At 49.4% G+C, this 18,575-nt stretch overlaps 1 protein-coding gene across 1 annotated transcript in view; it reads left to right on the forward strand.

The window, feature by feature from the left end:
• LOC144768685 (uncharacterized) overlaps nucleotides 1–18,575 on the forward strand; it is a 9,047,330-nt gene that overhangs the window by 2,727,130 nt on the left and 6,301,625 nt on the right. The window lies entirely within an intron of this gene.

The raw sequence follows: 18,575 nt of genomic DNA on the forward strand, positions 1-18,575 counted from the left end.
AGCTAGCAAACCACACCGACACAGTGTACTAGTCGGAAGTGACGTCCACGAGCGGACGTCATCCTTTTTTTCAACCCCGCAGGCCACGCCTGGCCTGCGGATGTGGGGATGCGTGTGTGCGTGCAGCGACTAGACCGATGCGGACATTACATCCCTATCCAACTATATATTTTGAATGAACAAGACAGTCTCGTAATGCAAACATTTGAAAACAAAACGCCCAGGTACTTGCGTGTCCCTTGGTAGCAGCTTCAGGGTTTCAGCAGGCAGGCATATTCTCTTAGTCTCTGACTTGGTGGTGGGTTGGGCCGTAAGCTGTAACGCTGGGAGTTAGCCCTACCACCCTCGGCACCTTGGCAAACATTCCTGGTCATGACAGGCGGTGTCTGAGGTACCACCGCCAATTCGTGTCCTTCTACTTGGCTCCCCATTAGTGTGTTATCTTCTACCTCGGGAGTTGTCATCACGTTTGAGTCGGTTTCCCCTTCATCTTCCTCTGAGTTTCGTCTGTCCCTTGGCGGAATGGCCTTGAACCAGGAGGCGTTCCTTGACACTTCCTCCTCTCCTTTCTGGGCTGTGACCATGGTGCCCCTTGTGTATGTAACCGTCCAGGTGCCCGGCTCATATCGAGTTTGGAATTTTCCCCCTGGACGTCTGTTCCGAATGATCACCCGGGTCCCCGGGCTTACTCTTCTGGGGGTGGCTTTTCTGCGATGGCTAGCTCGTTGGTTCCCTTGGCGCCTCCGTTCCTGAACTTCACCAGGGGCGACTGGGGACGGTGTCCACCCCGGGGCAGTGGGAAGAAGGTCTCTTCGTGGTCCTTGAAACATGAGGGTCCATGGGCTGCTTTGGGTGGTGCAGTGAGGAGTGCTCCTGTACTCCCGTAGGAATTCGTGTAGCCTCTGCTCCGGGTCAACCTGTTCTACCACTGCTATCCGAAATACTTTGTTTAGGGTCCGCATGAATCTTTCAACGTCTCCATTTGCCTGGGGCCACTGAGGCGTGATGCGGCGGTGCTGGATTCCCCTTTGTCGAAGGAACGTAGCAAAATCAGCCCCTTGGAAGGGTGGTCCATTGTCACTCCGTATCTCTGATGGATACCCGAACATGGAGAATATCTTTTCTAGTGCCGGCCCCACGTGTGTAAATGCAGTGGAAGCCACCTTCTCCACTAGTGGATATTTTGAGTAGGAGTCGATGGCCACTAATGTGTGTCCCTCCCCTGGAAAACTCCCAAAGTCTATGCTAACCTTGGTCCAGGGACAAGTGCAGGCTTCTTCAGTGATCACAGGTAATGGTCTTTCAGGGTCACTGGTCAGCTGACAGGCCATGCATTTCCTCACATATTCCTCCACCATGCTCTCCAGCTCCGGGAACCATACGTTTTCCCTCATGCGTGTCTTCATCTTCGTCGTGCCCTGGTGGCCCCCATGGGCAAGTTGCACTGCTCTGTGTCTCAGGCTCTGGGGAATGACCAGACGTGATCCTCTCAACAACACCCCTTCTTCGGTAGCGCTTAATTCATGCCGGATCCGCCACATCTTCGTGAGAGACTCTCTGTCTCCCGCTGACCAGGAGTTGGGTGGGCGGAGGTAGTCAGCCCACGAACCTTCTTGAACCGCCTGCAGCGACCTCAGATAGATGTTGTCGGTAGTGGCTGCTTCTTTCACTTCCTCTATTGTCATGCTTTGGGGGCACGACCTGAGTGCCACCCATTGGGCATATTCCTCACAATCGTCGTCCACTGACTCTGGTTCTGGTAGGGACGGATGTCGCGATAAGAAGTCTGCAGGGTTTTTGACCCCCGGCCAATATACCACTTCCATCTCATATGGTTGGAGTTGGATCACCCATCGTTCTATGCGAGGTGGCGGGTGTGGAGCCGTCCCCTTGAAGAGGGGTACCAACGGTTGATGGTCAGTGACCATGACAAAAGAATGTCCTCGCAAGTATAGGTGGAAGTGGCCACAGGCCCACTTGATAGCTAGGGCCTCCCTCTCGATCTGGGCATACCTGGTTTCGGTTGGGGTGAGGGCTTTACTGGCGAATGCTAGCGCCGTCCACTGGCCGGGTTCATGTTCTTGGGTCCACACCGCGCTGAGGCCCACCGGGCTGGCGTCCACTATCACCTCCATACGTTTCGTGGGATCGAAGTATGAAAGGGTGGCTTTCTCCAGGAGAGCATCCTTGATTCCCTGGAATGCTTCGTCTTCCTTCGGACGCCACTGCCAGATAGCATCTGCCTTGGTCAGCGCTCGTAGAGGTTCACTCCAAGTGGCTAGGCCCGGTATGAATCGGCCACAATAAGTGGCCATCCCGAGAAAACGTCTTATTTCCGTCGGGGATTTTGGCGCTAGGGCGTCCTTGATAGCCTTGGACTTTCTTGGGTCTACCTGGATACCCTCCTGGTTGAAAATGTATCCGAAAAATTCAATGGAGGGCTGGAAAAATTGACACTTTTCCTTGTGAAGTGTTGCTCCATGGGAACTCAGTCTCTTCAAGACATCTCGGAGGTGTTTGTGATGTTCCGATGCGGTGGCGGAATGTATTAGGATGTCATCGCTGACATTTATTACCCCAGGCAGCCCAGACAGGAGTTCTCTAATGGTGTTTTGGAACACCTCCGCCGCTGAGGAGATGCCGAAGTTCAACCGCTTGTACCGTCGTAGGCCAAGATGGGTGCTAAAAGTGGTGATGAAACGGCTCTCCTCTGCTAATGGTAGTTGGTGGTATCCGGCGTTTAGATCAATTTTCGAAAACCACTTTGACCCATTCACATCAGCGATGATATCATCCATAGTGGGGGTCAGGTGTCTCTCCCTCCGGATCGCAGCATTTGGTAGCCGCATGTCAATACACAGGCGGATTTCACCCGGTTGCTTAGGCTTTTCCACAATAACCATCGGTGATACCCACGGGGTGGGCCCCGTGACCTTCTCTATGACGCCCAAGCTTTCCAGCTTTTCAAGTTCTTTCTCCACCAGTGGACGTAGGTGAAAAGGTATCCGACGGTGTCGCAGGGCGGTGGGAGTGACAGACCTATCGATGTGTAATTTGATTGGTTCACATTTTATACAGCCCAAGTCTCGGAACAGTTCGGGGAATCGTCCCAGTAGCTCATCTACCTGGTGTGCTCTGATGCGATTAGCAAACGCTATTAATTTCAGGTCTTCAGCTGTGTGACTACTTAGCAAAGTGTCAGTCTCTCGGTTGATTATGTGGATTGTCGCCATCACCTCCGACTCGTCGGCCTGGATGGGTATTGTGATTTTTCCTTTGAGTGGTAGTGGTGTGTCTGCTCCATATGCGAATATCCTCGTCTTGGACGGCAGTACCTGGGGGCGTGGGCGTAATTTCCTGAACTGCTGCAGACCCATTACATTCACAGTGGCTCCAGTGTCAATTATTGCCTTGACTTCATTTCCCGCCATTTGTACAATACACGTCGGCTGCGGCCGCCGCCGCTGTTTGAGTTCTCGCGCGAACGAGACGATGTCGGCCTCTTCATCCTCGGACTCCGTGTCGTCATCCACCGTGGGTAGGTGTCTCTCTGTCTTCGATGACGACGGTTCAGCTAATGACAGCTGCCGAATAGCTTTGGTAGGCGTTCGTGATTTCTTGAAGTTCTTTGACGTGTTCCTCCTTCGGCACACTGTCGCGAAATGGTTTGGAATTCCGCAGTTCGAGCAGGTTTTGTCCTGGGCTGGGCAATCTTTAGCCGCGTGGGGCTCATGTCCACAATATCCGCACTGCCCCCGGGGCGGGTCTTTCCGATATCCTTTCTGGGGTGGTTCACGTTGCTGGATCCTTACCGCATCTGCCCGCTCAGTCTTGACGGTTTCTGCTTTAATTTGGGGTTTGTGGAGTGCTTGTTCCATAGCGGTGGCCCTGACATTCGAGAGGTCATGAGACCTGGCCAAGATTAGAATGTCTTCCAGTGAGATCCCTGGTTTGCGTAATATCAATCCTCTCAGCGCCTTGTCTCGACACCCTTGGATGATCTGTCTCCTTATGGCTTTCGGTTGATCCTCGTCGGTACAGGAGCTGGCTAGCTCCCTTACTCGGGCATAGAACTGGTCCATGGTCTCGCCTTCCCTCTGGCATGCCTGTCCCAATTTGAAAACTTCAAAGTCCAAATTCAGTTGTGGGTCAAAGTGACCGTTGAGGGCCGCCACTGCCGCGTCATAGTTATCCGCCCCCCCCGTATTGGGCAGGTGTTTGAATAGTCTGAATATCTCATCTCCTGCATAGTGTAATAAAAGCGACCTCTTCACTGCTTTGTCTGTCTCTCTGGTGACTACAAAGTAATTTTCCAGTCTCTCGAGCCATATTTTCCACCTTGGTGATGCTGTGGACTGGTCCTCCATTTCACTGAATGGTGGTAACACCCCAGACGCGGCGTGTTGAAACGGGATGTTGATGGTAGCTGCTGGCGCATCTCCGTCCCCCATGGTGGCAGCTCGTCAGGATGACCTTCCTTTTCTTTTCCTTTTCCCACGACTCTGCTGGGCTAGTGCGAGCCCTTGCTGATCGTTTCCCCTATAGCGCCGGTTCAGCGGCGCCACGTGGCAGCTGGCGGCCTACCTCGGCTCCGTCGAGTGCGCTGTAGGCGTCTGGTGACGTGGGGAAAGTTGAGGTCTTGGTTGGGGTCCTTCCCAAGCCGAATTGCTGCTTACACTCCCTCCAGGGCGCAGTAGGACACACCCACGGTCGTTTCCCGCGTCTCACGCGCAATGCGTGAGCATTGGCTGGGTGTCCGCGGCTCACGCGAGATGCGTGAGATATGGCATCTAGTCTCGTCTCCGGTCCGGTTCCGCTCTCCGCTGCGCTGCGTCTCCCGGGCAGCCACAGGAGCCCCCAGTGGCCGGGTGTGGAGGGGCAGGGGAGGTCAGGTGGGCAGGCCAGGCTGCTGCAGCGGTAGACAGACACACGGTGGGCACCCCGTGAGGGAGCAGGTTGCTCCGCCTTGGCCACCGGTGCACGGGCGAGGGTTGGGCCCCCACCCTCGTCGCCAATGTTGTGCCCTGCGCTGGTTAGGTGACTTAGGCCTTGCTCTGGCCTGTGGCGCAGCGCGGGGGCAGGTTGCGCACCAGCTAGCGAACCACACCGACACAGTGTACTAGTCGGAAGTGACGTCCACGAGCGGACGTCATCCTTTTATTCAACCCCGCAGGCCACGCCTGGCCTGCGAATGTGGGGATGTGTGTGTGCGTGCAGCGACTAGACCGCTGCGGACATTACATGTATGTCTAACCGTGTGTGTGGGAATTAAATTGAAGTTCAAAGGGCATGTTATGTCACTTCTGCTACCCTTGGCATTTTGGTGAATTGAAGTCCATGCCTGCCAGATCTGCGCGTTGTCAGTTAAACCGGCAGGAATTGTATTGCACCAGTGGCCTTGGTTCGTGACATTGAGACGCCGAATATTTTAAGATAAGTAATCAGGATACTTTATCTTTCTGAAATGTTTATGATGCCCGAATTCAAAAGTGATAGTGAAACTTCTCATTCGCCTGTGGCCTGACATGGATTCCATCAAACTGTGCTTCATCTCTGTTGACCTTTCGGGGTTAAAGTTAAAAGTTTCTATATTTATATAGTGCTGCTTATCACCCGCGAGGGTATTCAGGCGGTGTCCATGGGGAGATTAAGCGATTGGCCCCAAAATTATCACAGAATGTTGCGCTAACGCCCAACTCTTGGGTCGGACGCTCTGGCAGCTGTGCCACATCCTGTCCCCTGTTAGCTTAGTAAGACAGGCACATAAAATGTAATGATTTCTTGGTATTCCCACATACACCACTTAGCAGGGCTGGACTGGCCGTAGCGGGCACCAGGCGTTTCCCCGGTGGTTCGGAAGGATGGGGTGCTAGTTTTGGACCTGTGGGGGCCTTTATGTTACTAAGGGCCCCTTGTAAAAAATAAAAGTGCAGCAGCAGTGTTCCTGCCAGCCCCCCCCCCCCCACACACACACAGGCCAGTCAGTTGTAATTGCTAGGGCTGGTTTGCGCTCCCATTCCGCCCGCCACTTAGTAACCTGATGCATACATTATGTCTACCAATTCCACTTTTTTTCTGTCCATTTAAATCTGATGCAGTATTTATCGCTCTAAAAACTGATACACAAGGAAGCTTGAAACAGAAGACATTGTGGTAGAATAATAATTTTACTAAAGTTCAATCTGCCTTTGAACATGAATGGGATCCAGGCGTGCAACCCCCATTGGGCTCAAAGGGCTTCAGCCCCCCGTCACGTGTGGCAGCCAGGGCTGAGACAGCTTCCCCGGCATACACACAGCATCACCCGAGTACTTCACAGGTCTTCCTATTGGTGAAAGAATTAGCCCCCGCCCGAATTTTTCTCTCAGCCCCCCGCCCCTGAAATTTGGCTCTTGCTGCGCCTCTGAAGGGACCTCTCTCATAGCTTAAGCTACCATTTGATATGCCCAATCAGAGGAGTTCCTTTCAGTTCGTAAAGTTTAGAGGGGCCCGTGTTGATTCTGATTTCTAGATCAGAGTAAACCAAACTGTGGTTTCTGATCCACTAATGTGTGACCAGCCGTTTTCTGGTAGAGGCCTGAAAGGACTATGAATAAAGATGCCTTTAAATTTTGTATTTATCTTATCAAATTTACTGTTCTTCAAAGACAGGGGTCAAATGTCAGTCTATTTCATCTGACAGTTTAATGCTTATTCTTTTGACCTGGGGATTGGTATTTACTTTTCTTTCCTTGACTGGATAGTTAAAGGAGTTTTTAAAGTGAAATATGTGACAATGTTGTTAGGGTACATAGAGTGTGAAAGGAAAGACTGTAGGATGTCATTTTTTGTAACACAACAAAATGTAAATATCTGTAATTGAACCTTGCACATATTTCAGAATAAAGCAGCAGGTGGGAAGGCACAAATAAATAACATTTGTTTGTAATACTGTGGCGTGATAGAAACAAAGAGTTTAATAGGATCAAACTAATCAAGACACTTTTACTTGGTGATGCACAAATAAGTATTCACTGAAACACGATTCCCACACATTATTATTTGTTTACTAAATAGGTTTAGCAGTAAAACTGTATATGTGTGCAAAATTAATGGCCATTTAGATGGAAAATGTGCTGTCTGGAAATGACAGTGCGCTACTACACAATTCTTTGGTTTTCGATTTGTGACAGTGTGCTCCAAAAAGCAAGGCAAGACTTTGGGTGAATTTTCCAGTATTTTTTGGTGGTGTGTGTTTTTTACTTCTCAAAGCCATCTGTGCTCACTATACGTAATCATACTCAATCATCCCACTTGTGTATGAATTTCACCCATAAATAGAGGACATTGGTGTACCTTAATATCCAGAGTTGCTGGCTTTGGATCTGGGGAACCAGGTTGAGTCCTGGCGTTGGCTCTGGGCAAATTACTTAATCTCAAGTACTTGAATTAAAGTGAATCTGACCATATGTAATGTTATTTGGTTCTCATGTAAAACATTCCAGTGCCCTTTGGTAGTGTTTGTTCTATATAAAACAAAAATATTATAAATATATATATATATATATATATATATATATGTATGGAGTCAAAAGTTACTTCAATATTCCTTCGAAGAAAACACACGAACACTTGGATCTCCCAAAAGCCTTTTAATTAGACAGCTTGAAGGCAATCACTCTACGCGTTTCGGGTCTGTGACCCTTGCTCACATTCGCCAGTAGGTAGTTATAGTTAGTACCTAGTTTCCATAGGAAAAGCATTTTTTGATTTGCCTATAACTTTGGCTTCTTTTGACAAATCTTCACAAAATTTTCTAAACTAATTGTTCACTCAGGTCAGCTCCTGTTCTGAAAGTTTCGGGGTGATTCGTCAAGGGAGGGCTAATAAAAAAGTTGAGGCCCAAAACGTGTTTTCTCCATGTTAATTTCCATAGGTTACATTAGACAGGGATGCAGTCTCAACTACTGAACGGAATTACACCAAATTTGGCAGGGAGATAGCTCTTGGTCCAGAAAGCACGCTTTATTTTTAAATGGTGTAATTTTAGTCAGTAGTTTTGGAGATATTTAAAGATTTACAGAGATCGATATTTGAGAATTGTGAGATCTTTAATTGACTGAGCCCTCCCGAGCATGAGCTTGCCTCTGATTGACTGCCAACACTTCAATATAAGTAAACAACAAGAGAGTTAGGGTTCTTTATGGGTCACTCCTCAACCACTCAATACTAGACAACATCAACAAAAGAGTGACAATATAAGTGAAGCGCACACGAGTATGTAAGGAAAAATCCCAAGCCACAGAAAGGTGAAAGAAAAAAGGAAAAAAACTTTTTCTTCTAAAAGAACCCTCACTCGCCACCTAGTGGTGACATGCTTCATCATTGGGTTCCCACTGGGGAGACCGAATGTCCCCCGAGTGTGCTACAACGCCTGTGTTACAGCGGAGCTGTTTTTTTTTTTGTTTTTCTCAAGTGAAGTGATGTGGTGATTGGTGATTGGAGAGTGGAAAAGGTGACAGAAACATTAAAAAACAAAAAAGGGGACAGGGTAGGAACACCATGACCCCCCAGGCCTGAACAGGGGGTCCCACGAAAAGCATTTTTTTTGTGTGACATTTTACGGCCGGGTCGCACTGGGTGCGCGAACCCCGTCAAAAATGAAATAAAAAACAAAGCGCTGTCTTCTGCGCTTCGTTTTTTAAAGCTCCCGGGTGGGCCAGGTCCCAGGGGCAATACTTATTTCTGTAGCGGGGGCCCCCGCAGACTGCCACCTCCCCAGGGCTTTATAATCTATGCACGGGGGCACGTTGACCCCCTGCAGCCCCGAGGACCACCACCTCCCCGGGGCTTCATTATTATAGGGAAGGGGGCCTCGCGGGCCCCCCAAGCCCCAAGGACTGCCACCTCCCCGGGGCTAAAATAAATAATAAATATTGGGTTGTGGGGCGATGAGGTCCTCTTCTGTCCTGAGGACCTCGGGACACAAGTGGACTTCAGCCTCTGAGAAGCAGTGCGCCAGGAGCCCCATTTGCAGAGTGGTGTAAAAAGGGTCGTGGACTCAGACCACCTCTCTGCAATCCAGCTCTGTGGCACTTGCTGGAGGTACCTGGTGGGCTAGTTGGCCCCCGGGGACCCTCAGAGTTCAAGGGGAATTAATTCCCCGACTTACAACGTGCCAGGGGGCGCGTTTGCAAAGTGGTGGAGAAAGGGGGCGCGGCCTGGTATGAGAAGTTATCAATCCTGCTGTGTGGGACTTACTGGAGGTAATAGGAGGGGTAGTTGGCCCCCAAGGTTGACTTTGTGGGCTAACTACCCCTCCTGTTACCTTCAGTAAATCCCACACAGTGGGATTGCTAAGAGGTGTTCAGAGGCCATGCTCACCTTTCTCCACCACTCTGCAATTCCAACTGCTATGGTATAGTTAGAAATGAGCATTCAAAAAACCTTAGAAATTCACTGAAATAAATACAGGTTTCAGGGACATTCTAGATAGAAATTAGCATTTCAAAAACCTTTGAAATTAACTGAAAAATCATAGGTTTACGGGATGTTATAGTTAGAAATGAGCATTCAAAAAACCTTAACAATTCACTGAAAAAAATATAGGTTTCAGGTACGTTATAGTTAGAAATTAGCATTTAGAAAACTTTAGAAATTCACTGAAAAAAACATAGGTTTCAGGGACGTTATAGTTAGTTGGACATTTCACTCATATAAAACCAGAGAAATTTGGCTGTTTTAGTTAGTAGAGCTAACTATAATTCGCTCCCCGGCAATGCCCTGCTGATGACATCACATATTACATCACTCATGACATGCTCAGTGACATCATTGATGACATCACTCATGACATCTCAATTGACATCACTGATGACATCATCCACATGATCGTCCGAAGCACAACCTCACACCCTAATAAATCCTTTCATACACCCACTTTAAAATGCAGACTACCAATATCAAAACCGTAGACACACCAATAGCAGTTAGTACATACCCGCTCAGTGATTCATACGTCTACACACACATCCACCCACATCCACCCATACAGTCACTCATACAAGCAGTCCTTCATCAATACAGCCACTGATATATCCATTCGTACACCCATATAGACACTCACACACTGCCACTCACCCAAAGAGTTACTCAAAAACCTAGTCAGTCACCCAAAGAAACAATTACACTGCCATTTGCTCACCTATACAGTTATACACACACCACATTACTTATTCATACAGACACATACTGTCTTCAACAATTACTGACATAAGCACACACTTATCCATGCAGCCACTGTCACAATCACTCACTGTTACATATACTCACTTATATACTCCAACACTCACAAATACTGCCTTTCACATATGTATTTACTTACACCTATACCACTAACACATCCATTCACTCACCAACACAGCCATACGTACACTCACTCACCGATACACTACCTAACACACGCACTCATAAACGCATACACCCAGTGAATTACCCATTCACACATTCCTGCAGGGGGGTCACCCCCCACCTATACAGACACTCAGGCACCCATACAGGTTCTCAGACAACCAATCATTCTTCAATATACCTTGGCATATATAGATATAATGTTCTTGAAATTTTTAGAAACACTCAGTCAATGGATGATGTCATCAGGGATGTCATTTGAAATGTCATCAGTGACAAAAAAAAAAAAAAAATGTCACTGAGCATGTCATGAGTGATGTAATATGTGACGTCATCAGCAGTGCATTGCGAGGGCGCGAGTTATAGTTAGCTCTACTAACTATAACAGCCAAATTTCTCCAGTTTTATACAAGTGAAATGTCCCAAAAACTATAACGTCCCTGAAACCTATGGTTTTCTCAGTGAAAAAAAAATATATATATTTATATATTAATATATATACACACACACACATACATATATATATGTTTTTCAATAGTTTATTCCATATTACCAAACGCCAGTGCAATAAGTGACAGTGTAGGAGAGTAGTGTCTGCTTCCTACGGTCACTCCCACTTTTTGCTGTGATTTTCTGGTTTTTCGACTTTAGTGTGGCTGTTGGCCTGCTAATCAGACCCACAGCCCAGCTGTTCTCTCTCTAAATTGATACCATGTATTTTAGGTACATACCTGATTGGGTATTGGGTCACCTTTGTGAGCCCCTGTATAGTGTACCATAGGTACCCAGGGCATAGGTGCATCCAAGGCCTACCAGGGGCTGCAGCATGTATTATGCCACCCCTGGCTGGCCATCCAAACTGACACCACAGGCTGATCACTCAGCTTGGGTAAGGTGGTGTAATCACCCCTTACTTAGATGTAGTATATCTTTATCTACCTTATATATAGACACATATTAACCTATAAGTCACTCCTATGGCAGGCCTTAACAATCCTGGAGGCAGAGTGCTTGGTTTTATGTGAGTGGGTGCCCTAGCATGAGCTGAGCCCCTCTGCAGATTTCGGAACCATCTCCTTATAGCTGTTCTATGATATAGCCATACCATTTACTCTTAAGTGCATTATAATCCTCACGGTTTGGTTTGGTTTGGCTTTATCAAAACATGTCGTGTAAGGTGTCAAACACTTTGGAATACTCCCCCCTCGCCAATTCTGGTGGCGGGGATAGCATTCCACCCTTCTAGATGGGAAAGACATGTATGTTACTGCTTTACCCGGTTAAAGTTAAACAGAGCCTCATCATCATAAAATGGATGCTGCTGCCACAGACACAAGTCTGACCTCCTGCTGCTGGGGGAAACTCCAGCAAGGGAGGCCTGGACAATAGGTTTCCTGTTGAGGGGGGTGCTAGCACCTCCCCAGACAGCCTGTAGTGTATTGGGGCAGGGTGGGTTGAATGGAAAGATGCTTATCCAGACACTGCCTGGGGCACACAAGGTGCTCCATGCATAGCCCGGTTCAAACCAGTTGCTGGGGCACTCCAGCCCGCTCTATCGCGAAACTGGACAAAGGGAAAGGGGTGTAACCACCCCTTCCCAGGTCCACCCATAGGAGGGACCTAGCAGGTAATCCAGCCCATTTTCTTAGTATAAAGATAGGTGCTGTGGCTCCAGGACTTTAGATTATCCTGGACGAAACTCTGAAACAAAACTCTTGGACCTTCCACGTTCTATTTCGACTAGAACACTTAAGACATCTCGCTTGTGGTCAAGGAGTGACCACCCTGTGCAAACAGGCACCACCAGTAACTTGCAGGTCTGCTTTGTCGACACTCCTGACAGATCCTAAAGACTCAGCGACTCAGGAACTGGACTCTCAGCTTTCTCTGACTCCGACCCACATCCACAGCAAAGCTGAGACCCGTGGCGGACACGAGAGACGTGGGACCGGACACCCTGGACATCCTGCATTTTGCTAACAGTGCAACTACCGAGGTACCCTCTCAGTTGTGCATTGGGGTACGAGAAGCCCCAGACCCGAGCGCCATTTGCACCGAAGCTCAGCCCTCCACACTCCACGAGTGCCGCGTGGGGCCCGCTCATGCATTTCAGCTCAACGCGTCTTCCTGGTTGCTAGCCCGCTGGCTAGTGAGCCCCCTGAAGACAAACCTTTGAAACCAAACTGCTTTCCTGGTTGCTCCAGGCTTGCTCCAGCTTCCCTGCAAAGGAGAAGCTCCCCAGACCTTGCTTGTCTGACCCGAAGCCAATCTTCACTTCCTGCGTGGATTGCGTTTGCCAAGGCTTGTTGGGTCCAATCTGGATACCGACACAGTCAAGTAGATCCTTCGTGGGACAGCTCGAATCCAGCTCCTGGTCTTCGTCGACACCGCCTGGTCCTCGTGGCTGCAGAGACAATTTTTATTTATTTATTTATTTCCAGATTTCTAGAGCGCGTAGCTGCCCGTAAGCGTCCCAGCGCTGACCCATTACTGATGAGATGAGGAGAGACGCTCACGGAAACAGCCATGTCTTCAGTCCCTTTCGAAATAACAGCAGGTTGGGTTGTGCACGAAGATCAGAGGGCAAGGAGTTCCATAATTTGGGCGCGTTGTACGAAAAGCAGCGGCCTCCTGTTCGTGCTCTATTGATCTTGGGAACTCGTGTGAGGTGGGCATTAGAGGATCGGAGGGGTCTGGAGGTGATATAAGGGGTGACCAGATCTTTGAGTATGGGGGGGGCTTTTCCATTAAGAAATTTGTGCGTAAGGCAAAGCGCCTTGAACTGCACTCTTTCTATGATGGGTAGCCAGTGTAGTTCACAGATAGCTGGTTTGGCCGAGCAACGTGTCTTAGTGTTGGTCAAATTCCTGGCGGCGGCGTTTTGTACTATTTGTAATTTTGTTGTAACTTTCTGGGGTACACCCAGGTACAGTGCATTGCCGTAGTCCAGCCTTGATAGGACAAGACCTTGGATCAAAAGTTTCCTTGACTGGAAAGGGAGTAGTGGCAGGATTTTTCGGGTTGACCGTAGGAGACCGAAGCAAACTCCAGCCGTTTTCCTGGCTTGGGTTTGCATGGTGAGGTTTTTATCAAGCCATAGACCGAGGCTTTTTATCTCAGGCTTGGGAGTTGGGGGTTTGCCCATGCAGGGGGGCCAGAGGGAGCCTGGATGGAAGTGGGCTTGGTTCCCCATCACCATGATCTCGGTCTTGTCGCTATTCAGCTTCAAGTGAGATCTGTCCATCCAGCTGACTATGTCTTTTAAGCAGGAGTAGAGGTCTATGATGGGATTTTCCTGCTGGGAGAGGGAAACCACCAGCTTCGTGTCATCCGCGTACGTCAGGAGTTTTATCCCATACGGGGTGACTATCTTTTCCAAGGGGGACATATAAACGTTGAAGAGTGTAGGGCTCAAGGAGGAGCCCTGAGACACTCCACAACGTATGGGGGTCTCTTTAGATGTATAGTTGCCCTCTATGACCTGGAAAGAGCGGTCATGCAGGAATGATTTCAGCCAAGACAGGGCGAAGCCTGTAATACCAAGGTCGCTGAGTCGCTGGGCCAGGATCTGGTGGTTGACCGTGTCGAAGGCCGCGCTTAGGTCCAGGAGGATCACTGCCACTGATTCTCCTGTATCCATGATCTTTCTGGCTTCCTCGACCACTGTCACCATCGCTGTTTCAGTGCCCTGGCCCGGGCGAAAGCCTGTCTGTGATGGTTTAAGTAATTCGTTGTATTCAAGATACTTAGACAGCTGAGGTTGATAAATTTTTCTGTGATCTTGCTGGTGCATGGAAGAAGGGAGATAGGTCTAAAGTTGGAGAGGTTGAAGGGATCTAGGTTTTTTTTTGTTTTTTTTTAAATCTCTTTATTAGCATCAGATTGGTCCGTGCAAGCATACAAGTACACAGTAAATTGTTGACAATGAAAACTTTAATGTTCATTATACAAAGGAAGTAAATGGATGACTAGACCAATGACATTACAAGCAGTGTAACACATTCTAAAATCTTATTTTCACTTTTCCATATCTGAAGGAAAATTGCACACGCGGTAAGATGGCACAAAGAGATAAAACCTTCTACAAACAAAACGAAAACAAGTGAGCCTTCGTGACAGAGAGAGCGGCAAGCAATACACCTATTGACTAGTAAGATGGCATAACCAGAGGCATAGGCAGACGAGGGTAGATAAAACGACAAGTGTAAAGACTAGGGTGAAGCAACCACTCCAGCCGGGGCAAGGTGTGTAAGAGAACTGAAGAGGGAGACGTCCCGGCCCCAACCAGCATACAGTCCAAAATCAGCAGCTCACGCATAACCCACTCCAGTAGTGTGTGGACGCTAAGCCCTGCATACCTCAATAGGCAGCGCACTGGCAGTTCGGCTAAAATCACCTAGCCCACCCCTCCTGGGACAATAGAGCTAGCAGCCTGGGAGTGTGTATCCCGTGTAATCTTGCTAATATACTGTCGGTATGGGCCCCAGATGTCGATTGGGCGTGAGGCTGTAGGGATCTGGGTGGAGTATTCCACACTATTGGTATTGCATTGGGCAAGGCTGCGCATCCAAGTCGTGGAATCAGGGATTCGCCTGGACCCCCAAAGTAAAGCAATTTCCCTTTTCGCCAGCAAGAAACCTATGGCGGCAAGCTTACGCGTGGTCCGGGGGAACTCAGCGACATAGCCAAGCAGTGCAATCTCCGGCTTATGTTGCAATTCGCACTCTAGAATGTCTCCCAAGATGTGGTGCACCTGTAGCCAGTAGGTGTGCAATTTCGGACAGGTCCATGTGAGATGTGCAAAATCGGCATGGGGAGCTTTGCATTTAGGGCAGTGATGAGGTCTGTTTGGGTCGATCCTGTGGGCCAGCGCCGGTGTGAAGTATAGTCGCCTCAAAAATTTGAAATGAATTAGCTTATGTCTACTGTTGACAGAGACCTCTTTAGTGGAGCGGCAACAGGCATCCCATTGGGCATCCGTGATGGGGCCACCCAAATCAAGTTCCCACGCCGCACGAACTTTCGCATCCGAAGCCGGGAGGGCCGCCTCACAAAGTCCATACAACCTGGAGACCATATGGGCTCCCGTTTCCGACTGGAGTAGGAAAGTCATTTCTGCCATTTCATCCGGCGGCAATGGGAACGATGGAAACTGCGCTCTAAGCATGGACCTCATCCTGGTCAGGACAAAGGAATCCATAAACGTCCGGTCCGTGAACCGTGGATCCTCGGACACAGAAAAAACATGTCCGTCCGGGAACAGATCCCCTATTGTGGTGAGCTGGTATTTGGACAGCGTTCTGCAGACCACCGCTTCCGCAGTGATAGGGAGCCAGTGAGGGTTAGGTAATGGAAGAGCCGGGGAGTACAGTACGTCCAGCTGGAGCAGTCTACGCAACTGCATCCAGGCCCATGATGTAGTGGACACAGTTTGTATGTCAAGTGGGTCACGTGGTAAGCCTCTGGGCAAGATCGAGTTGAGGGTAAGTGGTAGTACCAAGTCCGCTTCAGGTCTCAAATACGGGATCCGAGCGTCCGGATGGAACCAAGGATGCGCATAGGCGCACTGCGCGACTAGGTAGTAAATATAAAAGTCTGGCACTCCAAAGCCACCCCGTTCATAAGGCAGCGTTAAGATGCGCCAAGAAACTCGCGGACTCCTATCCCCCCACACTAAACGCAACAACAATGAGCGGAGTTGGGTGAAAAAGATTTGAGTGAGCGGGATCGGTATGTTATTAAATAAATACAGAAAACGGGGAAGTATAATCATTTTAATTATGGCGATACGGCCGGCCATCGAGATAGGGAGGCGAATCCAACGTGTAATATTATCCTCCAGAAAGTCTAACGCCTGTCCGTAATTAAGACGAATCATGGATACCGTGTCTAGATGAATGTGGATACCCAGATATTTCACCGATTCAGTATTCCATTCCAGTGGGAACGGGCAGTCCCAGAGGGCAGTGGAGGGGGTGAGCGGAAAGATCTCAGATTTATGCCAATTAATACGAAGGCCGGAGTACCTCCCAAAGCGTTCCACCTCAAGCAGCAAAGGCGACAGGTTGGTCTCCGGAGACCTGACATATAGAATGGTATCATCAGCGTAAAGGGAGATGAGTAACGGGCCCGTCCGGAACTGGAGCCCGCGGTGCAGGTGGCGCTCCTGAAAGTGTCGTACCAAGGGGTCCATGGCCAGGATATATAACAGGGGGGACAGGGGACATCCCTGTCTGGTTCCCCGGGAAAGAGGGAAGCTATCAGAGAGCGTGCCATTAAGGCGCAGCCTTGCTCTGGGGGCAGTATAAAGCAGCTCGACCGTGGAGACAAACTAGGACGGCATGCCCATGCGGTGCATGACAGACAGAAAAAAACGACCATTCTAAGGAGTCAAATGCCTTCTCGGCGTCTAGAAACACCGCAGCTGCCGGCGTATCTGGCTCAATCTTGTGAAGGACAGAAAACAGCGTCCGCAGATTAAAGGAGGTGGATCTATGGGGAACGAATCCGGACTGGGCTGGCGAAATGATAGATTCCATAAGTAAAGATAGTCGAGTGGCAAGGACTTTCGCCAAAATCTTATAGTCAAGATTGAGTAGGGAAAGGGGCCTGTAGGAACCGCACCTAGTGGGGTCCCGACCCGGTTTGGGAAGTAAAATGATAACTGCCTCCCGCAATGTGGGCGGCAGAATCCCCGTCTCGAGTGACTCCGCATACACCTCGATCAGGCGAGGTACCAGTTCCTCCTTGTACTCCTTATAAAAGTCAGCCGAAAAGCCATCCAGCCCCGGCGCCGAGGAGCCCTTTAATGCATCAATGGCTTCCACAACGCTGTCCGGTTCAATAGGCATCGCCAGAAATTCCTGCATATGTTTTTCCAGGAACACCATAGAGATTTCGTTAATATAGGGGCCAGGGTCGCGACAGTCAGCCGACAGCCCTGAGGTGTACAATTCCTTGTAGTAGGATAGAAAGGCATCGCAAATGGCAGGGGTGGTCTGATGACGAACACCTAGATCATCTACCATGTCAGAGATGAATGAAGCCTGGCGGGGGGACGAAGCAAATGGGCCAAGAGCTTGCCAGGCCTGTCACCTTCACCATATTGCCTAGCCGAGTGTTGTGTGCAGAGATATGTCAGTTCCCTGTCTGCAGTGTCTCTGAATTCTTGCAGTAGTGTCAACCTTTTCGCCTCTACCCCACCATCCGTGTCAGTGAGCGTGTTAGTGTCCAATGCAGCAATGTCCTTCTCAATACGGGTCAGGGAGGCACGGATGTCGCGCAAAGCCCCTACATGTTTGTTGATGCAAACCCCCCTAATAGTGGCCTTGAATCCCTCCCACAATGTAGCCCAAGTGTCCACTGTGCCCTCGTTGAACTCAAAATACTCCTCTATGGCAATACGAATGTCTTCCTTGAAGACCGGGTCAGATAACGCCTTGCCAGGAAAACGCCATTGTCTCTCATACCCTCCCAACCTGGGGATCAGTAGGGTCAGCACTATGGGAGAGTGATCAGACAGAGTGCGCGGGAGTGTCAAATGGTCACTTACCCAACCGGCCACCCCTGGGGAAAGGAGCCAGTAGTCTATTCTGGTACTAGTGTTGTGATACCCCGAGTGGTGGGTGTAGATGGGTGCGGTGGAGTGTAAACGGGCCTCAATGTCAATCAGTGAGTAGTGAGCGCACACATCCGCCAGCACAGCACGGGAGCGGGGCTTACAATCCGGGGAAGAGGAGGTGCTGTCCCTGGCAGGGGTCATGAGCAGGTTAAAGTCACCCCCCATTATCATCATATCAGTGTCTAATCGCAGCAGAACATCCTGGAGACCCTGGAAGAAGGCAGGGGAGTCCGAATTGGGGCCATATACTCCAACAAAGGTGACCTTAAAGCCCTGAAGCACCCCCGTAACCACAACATACCTGCCGTCTACATCTAATACACTGTCTGAGAGCACGAATGGAACGCGGAAGGGATCTAGGTTAGGTTTTTTCAGTAAGGCCCTCACCTTCGCCTTTTTCCAGCTGGGAGGAACCAATCCGCTGGTCAGCGAGGCATTGATCACATTTACCAGTGGTTCCAGGATAGTGGGTGCGACCAGTTTTAAGATTTTGACTGGAGCAGGGTCTGAAGGTGAGCCACTTTTAAGTGATTGGAGGATAGGGAACACAGTCTCAGGACTTATC

The sequence above is a fragment of the Lissotriton helveticus genome, chromosome 7 (genome assembly GCF_964261635.1).
Source record: "Lissotriton helveticus chromosome 7, aLisHel1.1, whole genome shotgun sequence".
Taxonomy (NCBI): Eukaryota; Metazoa; Chordata; class Amphibia; order Caudata; family Salamandridae; genus Lissotriton; species Lissotriton helveticus.